At 42.7% G+C, this 16749-nt stretch overlaps 1 protein-coding gene across 1 annotated transcript in view; it reads right to left on the reverse strand.

Annotated features, from left to right (window-relative positions):
• The window catches only part of LOC124544843 (myrosinase 1-like), a 523720-nt gene extending 507443 nt beyond the window's left edge, over positions 1–16277 (reverse strand). The window contains exon 1 of the mRNA XM_047123549.1: positions 16127–16277. The gene's annotated coding sequence lies outside the window, so the exon portion shown is untranslated. The remainder of the gene's footprint in view (positions 1–16126) is intronic.
• Positions 16278–16749: the final 472 nt, after the last annotated feature.

A 16749-nucleotide genomic window follows, 5' to 3' on the forward strand; every position in this document is an offset into this window, starting at 1 on the left:
TAATTCCGTCAGCATCACCCGACTTAATTAGACTACATTCCATTGTCCTTGTTTTGTTTTTGTTGATCTTCATCTTATATCCTCCTTTCAAGACACTGTCCATTCCGTTCAACTGCTCTTCCAAGTCCTTTGCTGTCTCTGACAGAATTACAAAGTCATCGGCGAACCTCAAAGTTTTTATTTCTTCTCCATGGATTTTAATACCTACTCCGAATCTTTCTTTTGTTTCCTTCACCGCTTGCTCAATATACAGATTGAATAACATCGGGGAGAGGCTACAATCCTGTCTCACTCCCTTCCCAAAAACTGCTCCCCTTTCATGTCCCTCGACTCTTATAACTGCCATCTGGTTTCTGTACAATTTGTAAATAGCCTTTCGCTCCCTGTATTTTACCCCTGTCACCTTCAGAATTTGAAAGAGAGTATTCCAGTCAACATTGTCAAAAGCTTTCTCTAAGTCTACAAATGCTAGAAACGTAGGTTTGCGTTTTCTTAATCTAGCTTCTAAGATAAGTCGTAGGGTCAGTATTGCCTCACGTGTTCCAATATTTCTGCGGAATCCAAAATGATTTTCCCCAAGGTCAGCTTCTACCAGTTTTTCCATAATTATCAATAATACGCGAAGATATTCTGCTTTTTCCACATCTACAATTGCCTCTTCATCCAGCACCAAATTGTTTACTTTTTCCGTTCGAGCAGCCAAGCGCCGACACTTGTTCAACTTTATCTTCAGATCAGCCTTATTTTATTCGTCTTTAAGCTCTCTTATCACTTAGCTCAAATCATCTTCATCTTCTGCTAGTACAATTTGGTCACCTGCAAAATACAAGCTAAATATCTTGCTGCCCTCTACCGTCACTCCCGTAACCTGGCATTCCCTATCCCAAGTCTGCAGGATTGCTCCTACATACCGCTTAAAAATGCTGTCCAACTATTACCCATCCTTACTCTCGCCGTGTTATTTTCATATAATTTCATAACAGCATTTAGGAATCTTTGATCCAACTCTGTCACTTTCAACATTTCCCACAGTTTTTTGGTGGGTATATTATAATACGCTTTCTCTAGGTCAGTGAAAGCTATACGCCCCTACAGTGCAACCTTCCCGGGTGTTTCACTTATCAGTTCCATTGTGAAAATGTTATCCGCTACCGATCTTCCTGCTCAGAATCTTACTTGCTCTTCTTGCTGCTTGTGACAAGGTTCTTTCTCTACTAGATCTTTCAGTTCCTTCGAGTACAGTCTTCCAGCGAAACCGATCACTGCCAATCCCCTATAATTACGTGACTCTTTCTTATGCACTGGTCCTATGTAATATGTTTCCCATTCCAAAGGAACATCTTCCCCATTTAATACTCATTAAAACAGCCTCCTTAACATATCAAACTATTTTGGTGGAGCAAATTCCACCAGCTCTGGATATGAAATTTCCTGGCAGATTAAAAGTGTGTGACGGACCGAGACTCGAACTCGGGACCTTTGCCTTTCGCGGGCAAATGCTCTACCAGCACACAGTTTTAATCTACCAGGAAGTTTCATATCAGCGCACACTCCGCTGCAGAGTGAAAATCTCATTCTGGAAACACCCCCAAGCTGTAGCTAAGCCATGTCTCCGCATATCCTTTCTTCCAGGAGTGCTAATTCTGCAAGGTTCGCGGGAGAGCTTCAGTGAAGTTTGGAAAATAGGAGACGAGGTACTGGCGGAGGTGAAGCTGTGAGGAGGGGGGCGTGAGTCGTGCTTGGGTAGCTCAGTTGGTAGAGCACTTGCCCGCGAAAGGCAAAGGTCCCAAGTTCGAGTCTCGTTCCGGCACAGTTTTAATCTGCCACGAAGTTTCATATCAACGCACACTCCGCTGCAGAGTGAAAATCTCATTCCAGCTCTGGATATGTTGATCCAGATCCTGGTGCTTTCATCATCTTACAGCTCCTAACCTCACAGCATACGCCATAACTCCTAACCTCACATCCATGTGAAAATTCAGACCGATTTTCCTGGAATAAATCCTTAAAATACGTTAACCATTGATGATGACTAACATCATTATCACGTAACTTGTCGTCACTAGTTGACTCACAGACTTGATTGTTCTCCGTGTCTGAGCGCTGCGAGCCCCAGCAATTATCCTCCCAGCCACAGCTGCAAAATACTAACGCGAATTCTTTACAGACGAATGGAAAAACTGGTAGAAGCTGACCTTGGGGAAAATCAGTTTGGATTCCGCAGAAATATTGGAACACGTGAGGCAATATTGACCCTACGACTTATCTTAGAAGCTAGATTAAGAAAAGGCAAACCTACGTTTCTAGCATTTGTAGACTTAGAGAAAGCTTTTGACAATGTTGACAGGAATACTCTCTTTCAAATACTGAAGGTGGCAGGGGTAAAATACAGGGAGCGAAGGGCTATTTACAATTTGTACAGAAACCAGATGGCAGTTATAAGAGTCGAGGGACATGAAAGGGAAGCAGCTTTTGGGAAGGGAGTGAGACAGGGTTGTAGCCTCTCCCCGATGTTATTCAATCTGTATATTGAGCAAGCAGTGAAGGAAACAAAAGAAAGATTCGGAGTAGGTATTAAAATCCACGGAGAAGAAATAAAAACTTTGAGGTTCGCCGATGACATTGTAATTCTGTCAGAGACAGCAAAGGACTTGGAAGAGCAGTTGAACGGAATGGACAGTGTCTTGAAAGGAGGATATAAGATGAACATCAAAAAAAGTAAAACGAGGATAATGGAATGTAGTCGAACTAAGTCGGGCGATGTTGAGGGAATTAGATTAGGAAATGAGACACTTAAAGTAGTAAAGGAGTTTTGCTATTTGGGGAGCAAAATAACTGATGATGGTCGAAGCAGAGAAGACATGAAATGTAGACTGGCAATGGCAAGGAAATCGTTTCTGAAGAAGAGAAATTTGTTAACATCGAGTATAAATTTAAGTGTCAGGAAGTCGTTTCTGAAAGTATTTGGATGGAGTGTAGCCATGTATGGAAGTGAAACATGGACAATAAATTGTTTGGACAAGTAGAGAATAGAAGCTTTCGAAATGTGGTGCTACAGAAGAATGTTGAAGATTAGGTGGGTAGATCACGTAACTAATGAGGAGGTATTGAATAGGATTGGGGAGAAGTTTGTGGCACAACTTGACTATAAGTACGGATCGGTTGGTAGGACATGTGCTGAGGCATCAAGGGATCACAAATTTAGCATTGGAGGGCAGCGTGGAGGGTAAAAATCGTAGAGGGAGACCAAGAGATGAATACACTAAGCAGATTCAGAAGGATGTAGGTTGCAGTAGGTACTGGGAGATGAAGAAGCTTGCACAGGATAGAGTAGCATGGAGAGCTGCATCAAACCAGTCTCAGGACTGAAGACCACAACAACAACATATTCCTATCTTTCTTCCCATGCCTTGTCTTTCCTAATACTGTAAGTAGGCTGTTTAGGTTTTTGTGTTGGTAACGCCACGTATGAAAATCACTGACTGTGCTGTGTGCAGTCTGTGGCTGGTTGGACTCATTGTTGGAATATTCGCTATTGTGGTGTTGGGTAGTTGGATGTGAACAGCGCGTAGCGTTACGCAGTTGGAGGTGAGCCGCCAGCAGTGGTGGATGTGGGGAGAGAGATGCCAGAGTCTTGAGAGGTTACTATGTGAGCAAGATCTGGACGTGTGCCCGTCACAAAATGGAAATTTGTTTAATTGGACATCACAAAATTATATATATGGTGACTTTTGAACATTATTAATACATTGTTTGTTCTCTGTCAAAATCTTCCATTTGCTAACTATGCCTATCAGTAGTTAGTGCCTTCAGTAGTTTGAATCTTTTATTTAGCTGGCAGTATTGGCGCTCGCTGTATTGCAGTAGTTTGAGTAACGAAGATTTTTGTCTGGTGAGTGATTCATGAAAGGTTATTGTTAGTCAGGGCCATTCTTTTGCAGGGATAATTGAAAGTCAGATTGCGTTGCGCTAAAATATATTATGTGTCAGTTTATTGATGATCAGAATAAGTAAAGAGAGAAATGTCTGAGTACGCTCAGTTTTACTCAACTGTCTCCGTATCAAATAACGTAAGAGGTTTACCAGCACAGTAAATCATAATTTTTCTAAGGGGACGTTTCAATACCTACATTTAACACTAAGAAAGAAAAGTGGTTTTATTATTTAAAGAGGCGGAAAGAGCAACCTGCGTTTAGTTGTTCCGCCGGACTTCCAGAACTTTCCATTTGAAGTTATACTGAGAACGCTTTGAAGGATTCATTGTAAGATATCGGGGGAAAGAAGCAATCTCGCGTTTTCGTTTTTTCATCTAAAAACAACACGCTGTACTGTCCTACGATGTGTATCGGTGGTGTACTTTCAACACTTGGCCAGCACTCGGAGGGGTAGCGGCTGAAGGCCGAAACTCACGAAAGGCGCTGTGACGGAAAGTACGTAGCAGCGGCGGCTGTTTAGTTCAGTAGAAACGGTCTCGCAGCGACCTTGACAAACTCCCCGGGCTGGAAAAACGTTCTCGCTCTGACAGCGGGACATTAATTTCCGGGCGGTATTGGTAATGGCGCACTGGTGTGTAGGTGGGAACCGGACACAAGACAGAGAGAGGAGTAATGCGACAATTAAGTTTCTCGTTATCCACACAAAAGAATTTCATTACGTATGTAAAAGAATTCAGCTGACTGGCAGCAATTACTCCACTAGAGCGAGAGAGAGAGAGAGAGAGAGAGATGAAATGAGATTTACAAAGCAGAAAAATTGACTGCGTATACAGCAAAGGGAGCTTGGTGGGTAGCTAAGGCAAAAAAAGGACTGCGGCGACCTGGAGGTCTATTGTTAAAGCTGAAAATTGTTTACGTCCTTTCATCGTTTCTTTTGTGCTTCTCTTAAATCCCTAGAGAAGTGCGTTAATAATTGCCGCCTTCATTAAACTGTAGACCTAGCTGCTACTACACCTGATACTGACGGTGGCTATGAACAGCAGTGAGCGTTGGAAGTCGTAGCGCCTGCTCCGTTCACAGCCACCGTCTACCATCTTGGTGTGAGGTCTGAAGATGGTCTAAAACAGGCCGAAACCAACAAAGTAGTTTCTTGCGGTTGTAACTGTTCACGTTCACTTTTGCCGTTGTAAATCCTCGGTACATTGCTGTGCCTATCGACTCTATAAAGTTAAATAAATATTTTCATCAGTTTATAACAAAGTGAAGTAATATTTCACATGCCGTAGTTCTGATCAGCCATCTCCCAGAGCAGTCAAAGAACCCACAGTTGTGACCGGATGACTGTAGTTTCGATGAGGATAAAAGATGACGTAATGAAATGAAATTTGTGCAAAGGACGGGACCTCAACCCAGGTCCCCCGTTAAGTAGGCAAATGTGCTGTCCACTGCACCACCCCTGGCTAACACAGGTGCCCTTCAACTCGCGCCTCAGCCCATCTCGATTTTCCATTTCTTACACTACTGGCCATTAAAATTGCTACACCACGAAGATGACGTACTACAGACGCGAAATTTAACCGACACGAAGAAGATGCTGCGATATGCAAATGATTAGCTTTTCAGAGCATTCACACAAGGCTGGCGCCGGTGGCGACACCTACAACGTGCTGACATGAGGAAAGTTTCCAACCGATTTATTATACACAAACAGCAGTTGACCGGCGTTGCCTGATGAAACGTTGTTGTGATGCCTCGTGTAAGGACGAGAAATGCGTACCATCACGTTTCCGACTTTGATAAAGATCGGATTGTAGCCTATCGTGATTGCGGTTTATCGTATCGTGACATTACTGCTCGTGTTGGTCGAGATCCAATGACTGTTAGCAGAATATGGAATCGGTGGGTTCAGTAGGGTAATGCGGAACGCCGTGCTGGATCCCAACGGCCTCGTATCACTAGTAGTCGAGATGACAGGCATCTTATCCGCACGGCTGTAACGGATCGTGCAGCCACGTGTCGATCCCTGAGTCAACAGATGGGGACGCTTGCAAGACAACAACCATTTGCACGAACAGTTCGACGACGTTTGCAGCAGCATGGACTATCAGCTCGGAGATCATGGCTGCGGTTACCCTTGCCGCTACATCACAGACAGGAGCGCCTGCGATGGTGTCCTCAACGACGAACCTGGTTGCACGAATGGCAAAACGTCATTTTTTCGGATGAACCCAGGTTCTGTTTACAGCATCATGATGGTCGTATCCGTGTTTGGCGACATCGCGGTGAACGCACATTGGAAGCGTGTATTCGTCATCGCCATACTCGCGTATCACCCGGCGTGATGGTATGGGGTGCCACTGGTTACTCGTCTCGGGCACCTCTTGTTCGCATTGACGGCACTTTGAACAGTGGACGTGACATTTCAGATGTGTTACGACCCGTGGCTCTACCCTTCATTTGATCCCTGCGAAACCCTACATTTCAGCAGGATAATGCACGACCGCATGTTGCAGGTGGTGTACGGGCCTTTCTGGATACAGAAAATGTTCTACTGCTGCCCTGGCCAGCACATTCTCCAGATCTCTCACCAATTGAAAACGTCTGGTCAATGGTGGCCGAGGAACTGGCTCGTCACAATACGCCAGTCACTACTCTTGAATTGTGGTATCGTGTTGAAGCTGCATGGGTAGCTGTACCTGTACACGCCATCCAAGCTCTGTATGACTCAATGTCCAGGCGTATCGAGGCCGTTATTGCGGCCAGAAGTGGTTGCTCTGGGTACTGATTTCTCAGGATTTATGCATCCAAATTGCGTGAAAATTTAATCACATGTCAGTTCTAGTATAATATATTTGTCCAATGAACACCCGTTTATCATCTGCATTTCTTCTTGGTGTAGCAATTTTAATGGCCAGTAGTGTATATCATGAGTACTTCTGAGGCTCTTCAACACTGGAATAGCTCCCCAGCTTCGTGTGTAACGGGGAAATTCTACCTGAACCTCAGTTGTAGGTGATCTATTGATGTGATGGAATTACATGTTCCTGGAGACATACTGAGTCCCAACTTGATCTTCGATAAGGATAGAAGGTGAAGTAAGATGAGGTGTATAGGCTGGATTTCCTCCTTGTATACAATGCTGCGGTGCTATTCTAATACCGGAAAGCCTAGGCAAGAATGGGATGGGCTGAGGCGTGAGCTGAGGTTTGTGTTAGGGAAGGCACTGCACCAGGGCAGGGCAGTGCAGTGGGCAGGGGACCCGGCTTCAAGTCCCGGTCTTGGCACAAATTTTAATCCAATACGTCAGCTTCTATCCACCTCAAAGATAAAGTTGAGACTGAATATGTCTCCAGGAAAGGAAAAATCCATCAGGTCTAAACAAAAGATACGCCTGAGAATGGACATGTGGGGTAGACGGAACACAAGACATCCTACTGTCGAAGTCACTCGCTTATAGTGGGCGACGAGAAATGGTAGCAGAAAACTGATATCGTGTTATTGAGTTGTATGAACCACATTTGTGCCTCTGTATGGGTCTTGCTGAACATTGTGTTGGTAGTAGTCTTCATACGGTCTTCTGGAAGGACTGTGTGCAAGCTGTAGCCTTCAGATACACAGACAGTCTCGCTAAGGGGGAGCCTGCAGTTTAAATTCTAATTCCGAGAACAGTTCCATTAGATGTTTTACATTTAAACTGTTTACTGCCAGAGTAGACTGTCAGCTTAGCTGTGAGAAAGGAAAATCCCGAATCAGAGACGTTTACAACCCTTCCTCTCAGTAAACCCTCTCCCCAACAAGGCGGTCTGTCATATACCGCTGCTCTTTGGTTGGTTGATTGGGTTGGGGGAAGAGACCAAACAGCGAGGTCATCGGTCTCATCGGATTAGGGAAGGATGGAGAAGGAAGTCGGCCGTGCCCTTTCAAAGGAACCATCCCGGCATTTGCCTGGAGTGATTTAGGGAAATCACGGCTGCTCTTTATTTGCAGGAGAAAACACATCCGGATGCACCGCCCTGTCTGACCCGGTAAATGCACTATTTTCCTATTTAAACGAGTTAATCTTTAGGAAGACTTGTTCATTACTACTAAGAGTAACGATATATAATTAGTACTGAGAAGTTAGATATGGCTTGTAAAGTAACTGGCTGTGTGTCAAAGAGTAGGTCCAGAGCTGGTCGATTCCTCAATCACTCCTCCAGTAGACTGCGCCACTAATCGCCTGCTTCACTGCCAGCGATAACCGAACTAACGTGTCGAGTAGCGAGTTGCGAGTTGTTCCGCGTTTCGCAACCGGCTGCGTCTTTCACACACGACGTCCCAGAACGGCGAGGGTGCGGCGCTCGCCGTGGGACCACACCTAGGACAACTCTGAGCTGCGGAAACTAGCCTCGGCCTAAGGAGAGCTTTTTCTTTTCAGATAGTTCAAAATAAAAGACCACTTTCTTCGAATTTTTTTATATATTTCTTCACTTGTGACACGACTGAAGTTGTTTTATGTGAACACGCTATGAGGACAGCATACAAAGCGCTAGCCGCTCAGTAATAAAAACATGTTGTTGTTGTTGTTGTGGTCTTCAGTCCTGAGACTGGCTTGATGCTGCTTTCCATGGTACTCTATCCTGTGCAAGCTTCTTCATCTCCCAGTATCTACTGCAACCTACATCCTTCTGAATCTGCTTAGTGTATTCATCTCTTGGTCTCCCTCTACGATTTTTACCCTCCACGCTGCCCTCCAATGCTAAATTTGTGATCCCTTGACGCCTCAGTACATGTCCTACCAACCGGTCCCTTCTTCTTGTCAAGTTGTGCCACAAACTCCTCTTCTCCCCAATTCTATTCAATACCCCCTCATTAGTTATGTGATCTACCCGTCTAATATTCAGCATTCTTCTGTAGCACCACATTTCGAAAGCTTCTACTCTCTTCTTGTCTAAACTATTTATCGTCCATGTTTCACTTCCATACATGGCTACACTCCATACAAATACTTTCAGAAACGACTTCCTGACATTTAAATCTATACTCGATGTTAAAAAATTTCTCTCCTTCAGAAACGCTTTCCTTGCCATTGCCAGTCTACATTTTATATCCTGTCTACTTCGACCATCATCAGTTATTTTCCTCCCCAGATAGCAAAACTCCTTTACTACTTTAAGTGTCTCATTTCCTAATCTAATTCCCTCAGCATCAGCCGATTTAATTCGACTACATTCCATTATCCTCATTTTGCTTTTGTTGATGTTCATCTTATACCCTCCTGTCAAGACACTGTCCATTCCGTTCAACTGCTCTTCCAAGTCCTTTGTTGTCTCTCACAGAATTACAATATCATCGGCGAACCTTAAAGTTTTTATTTCTTCTCCATGGATTATAATACCTATTCCGAATTTTTCTTTTGTATCCTTCACTGCTTGCTCAATATACAGATTGAATAACATCGGGGAGAGGCTACAACCCTGTCTCACTCCCTTCCCAACCACTGCTTCCCTTTTATGCTCCTCGACTCTTATAACTGCCATCTGGTTTGTGTACAAACTGTAAATAGCCTTTCGCTCCCTGTATTTTACCCCTGCCACTTTCAGAATTTGAAAGAGATTATTCCAGTCAACATTGTCAAAAGCTTTCTCTAAGTCTACATATCCTAGAAACGTAGGTTTGCCTTTCCTTAATCTTTCTTCTAAGATAAGTTGTAAGGTTAGTATTGCCTCACGTGTTCCAATATTTCTACGGAATCCAAACTGATCTTCCCCGAGGTCGGCTTCTACCAGTTTTTCCATTCATCTGTAAAGAATTCGCGTTAGTATTTTGCAGCTGTGACTTATTAAACTGATAGTTCGGTAATTTTCACATCTGTCAACACCTGCTTTCTTTGGGATTGGAATTATTACATTCTTCTTGAAGTCTGAGGGTATTTCGCCTGTCTCATACATCTTGCTCAACAGACGGTAGAGTTTTGTCAGGACTGGCTCTCCCAAGGCCGTCAGTAGTTCTAATGGAATGTTGTCTACTCCCGGGGCCTTGTTTCGACTCAGGTCTTTCAGTGCTCTGTCAAACTCTTCGCGCAGCATCTTATCTCCCATTTCATCTTCATCTACCTCCTCTTCCATTTCCATAATATTGTCCTCAAGTACATCGCCCTTTTGTAGACCCTCTATATACTGCTTCCAGCTTACTGCCTTCCCTTCTTTGCTTAGAACTGGGTTTCCATCTGAGCTCTTGATATTCATACAAGTCGTTCTCTTTTCTCCAAAGGTCTCTCTAATATTCCTGTAGGCAGTATCTATCTTACCCCTAGTGAGATAAGCCTCTACATCCTTACATTTGTCCTGTAGCCATCCCTGCTTAGCCAATTTGCACTTCCTGTCGATCTCATTTTTGAGACGTTTGTATTCCTTTTTGCCTGCTTCATTTGCTGCATTTTTATATTTTCTCCTTTCATCGATTAAATTCAATATTTCTTCTGTTACCCAAGGATTTCTACGAGCCCTCGTCTTTTTACCTACTTGATCCTCTGCTGCCTTCATTACTTTATCCGTGAGAGCTACCCATTCTTCTTCTACTGTATTTCTTTCCCCCATTCCTGTCAATTGTTCCCTTATGCTCTCTCTGAAACTCTGTACAACCTCTGGTTTAGTCAGTTTTTCCAGGTCCCATCTCCTTAAGTTCCCACCTTTTTGCAGTTTATTCAGTTTTAATCTACAGTTCATAACCAATAGATTGTGGTCAGAGTCCACATCAGCCCCTGGAAATCTCTTACAGTCTAAAAACCTGGTTCCTAAATCTGTCTCACCATTATATAATCTATCTGATAGCTTCTAGTATCTCCACGATTCTTCGATGTATACAACCTTCTTTTATTATTCTTGAACCACCTGTTAGCTATGATTAAGTTATGCTCTGTGCAAAATTCTACCAGACGGCTTCCTCTTTTTATTTCTTAGCCTCAATCGATATTCATCTACTATGTTTCCTTCTCTCCCTTTTCCTACTCTCGAATTCCACTCACACACAAATACATAGGGTGTTTAAAAAGAAAGTCTTGTATCCTCGTAGGGGCTGGTATCGTTCAAATAGTAAAGAAGCGCCTACGTAGATACGTACGGAATTAAATAGTTTTGGGGTATGATCTGTTTTACCCTGGTCCAGAATGTTCACCGCTGGACGCTGAGGATCAGTAGGTCAGAAGCTGCATTTCAGTCACGGATGGAGCGGTATTCAATCAGAACGCGGCAATAACTTACCAAGCAAAAGCACGGCCGGGCAAGTGCGAATCACCCAGCCCCCATCGAATAGAGGCGTCACGTTAGCTACCGCGTACTGTGACTGGATGAGGGAGAACAGTGTGTTGTGCACTCATATGCCGCTGCACTTTCGCGGACGTCTTGACGGCTCCTGCTTACCACAACCTGCGGAGTCACAAGTCACACGCGCTATTGACGACTGTCGCCCTTGGGCACGAACACAGATGTGGTTTATACGCGACCGGAGACCAGCCTGGATTCGAAGACTGGCGCAGACTTTTAATTCGTTAACTTGTACGACGTTTGCTTTGAGGGCCCCACGGAAGAGCGAGTGGTCTACGGCGATATCGGCTGTAGTTGCTGGCTCATTCCCACGCCACCATACGCGAGCCATCTGTCAGGTAATATCAACGGGTATGACGAAAGCCTTGTACTGGCCTGCTATGTTTACTAGCAGTGGCAGTAGACCTCCGTCGGTCCACTAATACTTGGAAAAATTAGGGAAAATTAAAAAAAGGGAATTTACAATTTATTATACTTTTTTTGAAACGTTTTCCTTCGGTCCTGTGGGCTAGATTACACAACGTTACAAGTGTGTTCAGTACATCTTTCCTATCTGTATCTCTCAAATAAGTCTTAAAATCGACAGTTCCTTTTCCATTTATTAGTCATTTAGCTTAACTGCAAGTATCTACAGAGTGATTTTGAAGTCTCGTGCGTATATAGAACTGTTATCAGAGTCAGCACTGCTACTTTACATAATTCTTCCTGTAAATTGATTGAGCGTGATTTAAATGATATGAATGACTCAAAATCACGAGATGGAGATCTGTGTCTGGTGACTACAGCTGTCAACTGCCCACGGGTTGCCACTTCTACAGCGCCGCCCTCAGGACGCTCATTACTGCAAAATGTGGGCCCGTCGTTGTCTTTATATCTGTTTTCCTTTTTAATTGGGTCCACTGTGGGTTCTTAAAGAAACATTGTAAATTAACTAATGAAACACTGTTTTTGCCTTGTTTCACAAATTTTATTATGATTACTGTACGACCTAAGTTTCGGGTTATCAGCCCATTTTCAAGTACATTACTAATTACAAAGATGATAATGCAAGGTAAACATGATGATAAGCCAAAGATAGTCACCTCAACTCCTAAATGTATCGATCCTTGGCGTAACGTAAAAGTACTTCAATGACCTTTTTTTGACAAATTACATATGGAATTATACAATTTAGCAATTACACTAACATGACTTGGCATACCTAGGAATAAAATTATGCATCAGCCTAGAACTTTTTATCCACTGATGGATTGACGCGCAAACTTTTACTCCCATTCCGGAGTTGTAATATCATCTAACAGAGGTGGGGTTGTACACATCTATTTTTTTTTTTTAATTTCTAGAATTTCTAACCGGCTGAGTGTACCCCTTTTTTCTCTGTGTGTAAGACTTGTACATAAAAAATGGTAACTGAAGTAATTTTACATTAAGCCAAGGATCGGTACATTAAGAAGTTGAGGTGACTTATCTTTCGCGAACAGTGCAGTACATCCTTGTAAAATTCGGCATTTACAGTTGCTTCTTTTTTCAGGGCGAGGAGATTTACCAGTTGTCCATTGGCAACTCTGAAGTTTTGTCTCATCGTCAAACCCACAGATCCAAATTTAATCTACGGTTACAATTTTGGACTTGAAGTTCGGATCTGACTGAAGAAGATCCTTCAACTCCGTGCAAACAGACATACGGTCACAAAAAAATCTCGGAACAAATTTCGCACATTCTCGTCTCATATGCAAATTATAGGTTAAATCGCTTTTCATGGACTCATACGAAATCCTAAGGCTTTTTTAGTAAGATCTGGTAGAGTTAGTTATACGCCCATCTGAGCAAACAATTTTTTCCACTTTTTGAATTTTTTCCTCTGTTTTTTTAGGTTAATGGGCATCCAGAATGTTGCTCTTTTTGCACCGACTCATTTCCGCTTTCGTGTCCGGTGAGACAGGTGTGTCCCATACACAAATTTATTTCCCTGATTTCCCAGCGATGTGAATGTCCCACATCTATGTGGTGCTGCAATCTACACTTGAATGTATCAACTGTTTGGAGACAATAGATTCATTGTTCGAGCCCCAAAAGCGATATATCGCTTAATATTTTCAGTTGTACATTGTGCCCCCTGTTTTTTACAGTTTCATGTAATTTTTTCCTGTCTGCAGCAGATAAGCTCCGCAAACGTGTTTGTTGTCCTCTTTACATTGATTTCTAGAAAGATACAGATACGTGCACATATTTATTGATAAACCACTTTCAAATTCGTTTAGTACTTATACCTTACAGCTACAGTGTGTGTAGAGAACTTATATTTGTGCCCTTCGTTCATACTTGTGTCCAAATTTTTACATTTATATGTTATATCCGGTGCTGTATTTTCATTGAGTTGTAAAATGGAAAACTCCACTGACTTGTGGTTTGTTTTCTGCGATCAGTGCTTGCCTTCCCCTTCTCTTTATGTTTCTCCCAGTTGAGGCTTGCCTTCCCCTTCTCTTCATATATCTCCCAGTTGATGATTGCCTTCTCTTTATCTTAATATTTCTCCAAGTCGAAACCCGCTTGCAAAATCAAGGTGAAAGAATGGTTGTCACATTTTCCTTCGTTGTTATAGTTCCACACGATGAAACTGTTGATTATTGAAACGTCCAAAAGAAAATAAGGACAATGTCACCATTTGAGTAACGTACTTCCAGTAACAGACCGTCTGCTGGTCAAACCGGTCCACACCTCCCATTACAGCCACGCAGTCTGCTGTGGATGCAGGGCAGGATAGGGCTCAGGTTATACCATCTACATTTCTCTTGTGACGAATCACGTGATCAGCAGTTGACAAAACTGTAACTGGCTGATTATCTTGGTATTTGTCTGTTTCCTTTAAAAAAAAAAAACATGATCCCTAGTAAAAACATTATTTTAAGTGCAATGTATATGTCTAGCTGGAGTCCAGCAGGAATAAATTTTAGGGAACCATTTAATCCTTCTCGACTCCAACGGGACATACACGTCTCATAGAAAATAATTATAAAAATATGAACAATAATCGAAACTTAGGAACATGGCCTCACTCAGCATCCATCCCAAAAGCAAAAAACCAATATTTACGGTAATGTGCGAAATTTCAATTAATTTCGTCACGAAATGGTTACATCGAAAATACCTCTCGTAAACAGTCTTCAGAATTACAGCATTATCGTCTCACACCAATTTTAACACTGCACGACTTTCTCTGGCACTTGTTTGCAACTTGAAGCAGAACTTAATCTTCACGCGTTGTTCGAAATTCACGATGCGTGACAGACACGGTAAACACAACCTCAGTCCGATATCAGTTTATCTATGAAATATAGTAAGGGCCATCTTTTTATTGCAGGCAGCGACAAAACACTCGCTGCAGAGGTGACGTCATTCCAGTTATCGGGCTAGCGTCGCGACAGATAACGAAATCACTGAACACTGGTGGTACAGGAAGCTGTTCTGTGATACGCGAAACTTAAGAGTCGCTACTGTGTACATAGATCGGTTAAAAACTGAGCTGTTGGCAAGCAGAGCATATCGATATTTGTATTAGTGCATGTACTGAAGGGGGTGTTAGACTCAAGCAAAGCGGCTCTTTTGAAAGATAAGTCTAATGAATACAGTAATTTGTCGAAGTGTTTCTTGTTCTCAACATTGCAACAGTTTCGTTGAATGGGCCGTTTAATTTGCTTTATTAACCATTCTAAGGGATTTGTCATGTTAAGTCCTCATGAAAAGAAATACTTTCACTCACTGAGAAGATTTAATGCAGTAAGTGTGTCACAAAACACTCCATGGTTAACCTATTCACCTAAAACCAGGATTAGTCTTGCCTTATTTTTAAATAGTCGGGGTATATTTTCGTTTTGAAGATGGTACTACATTCACGCACATGATGGCTACTTTTTCTTATATTCTACAGAGTGAGTTCAGTGCCTTCATCAGTTTCTAAGGTCAAATAGGTGCAGAGAAAACCGTTTTTGACTGAGTTTGCAAAATTCTCTTTTTGAGCATGATAAATAATGCGAAATTTGAGCGGGAAATGAACGCTGCTGACTGAAGACGCTCATAGGTTCGAAAATAGTTACTGCTAGGTAAGTCGTGTATTAGACGAAAGTAAGATTGATTCTCTTCTTTATTACACAATCTACCATCATGGACCAACAGTGATTTATATGTTTAATTCGATTCACTTTAGTTTGTGGATTACAAGTACAAACTCTTCCTGTAGGAACATCAGAGTCCAAACAGATGCCCACGGGAATGAGTGTACTGTGAACTACCCATGAACAGATTTAGGTGCGTTTTAATAACGGGTTACAAGCGGAAATCAAGCAAATTCGAATATATTTCCGTGATTAAAGAAACTTTGTTGGCATTTTCTTGTTCGGTGTTAAACAATTTGGATACTCTGAGAATCCTTGATACTTTTGCTGTTCAGAAAAAATGTCACAAATAGGTAACGCCGATCGGGTGATGGAAATATATGTACCGTTAATTTGCAGATATGTGAAAGAAAGAAACATTATGAAGAGAAAAATTTAGTCACCGCACTTCACACAGTAAACAGATATTCTAGAATGTTTTGGTAGGGACAGAGGGAAAAATACGCGTTAAATACCAGTGAAACAAATTACACGATTTATAGCTGTAACGTGACGTTTTACGCGTAGACGCTGATGGAATATTAATGCAGTGTCACACAATTTTTGAACGAGTTGCTTGTGTTTTTATATGCGGTGTGCACCCACAGATTTTCAATTTCTTCGCCTCGGTGTGCTGTCGCCACGTTAGCTTATCGCTCCCCGCTTGTTCTTTTAGATAAGCGTGACCCTTGCGTCACTGCACGAAAGGACACAGCTTGTTAAGGTTTACGCTCACCGGAAAGAGGCGCCGACCGTGTCCGCCCACGCCGTGACGCTGTTACAGAGTCGTGCCGGCTGACTGGCTTCTGCGACGGCCCGCAATCCCGTGCCGAGTCGGCGGAATCCTCTGTTTACAAACAACTTCACGCACGGAACAGCTGGCTAACCTCGACTGCAGCAGAGATATCAGCTGACGCTCGCTGTCAGAGATAACGCAGCTGCTGCCCAACCCGTTCTGCCAACATTGCAGACCGAAAAAGCGGCGAGGCGTGTGAAGGCGTGCAGCGTACCCGATGCCGTGAATGCAGTTGTTTGTCACTGTATCACGGGGCGCTTCGCGTTAGACCTGTTTCACATGTATGGGGTCCCATCCGGTTAGTTTCGTTTTCGGTTGCAATGAAAAACGAATGCAACCCTTTCGCCCATACACGATTCTCACACGGTTCATATTACGTTTTGTTTTTCCTTCTGCACGCAGGTTCAGTAGTGACTATGGAGAGAAGTCAAATTGTTCTCTACAAAAGATTAAAAATGGTGTACCGCATTATAATTTGATATGTATTTTAAATAACTGCCATTGGATATTTTCTTAATTTTCAAATCTTTTCCTTTTATGTTCCCTCAAAATCATGGTGAGTT

This window comes from Schistocerca americana, chromosome 8 (genome assembly GCF_021461395.2).
Source record: "Schistocerca americana isolate TAMUIC-IGC-003095 chromosome 8, iqSchAmer2.1, whole genome shotgun sequence".
In the NCBI taxonomy this organism is placed as follows: Eukaryota; Metazoa; Arthropoda; class Insecta; order Orthoptera; family Acrididae; genus Schistocerca; species Schistocerca americana.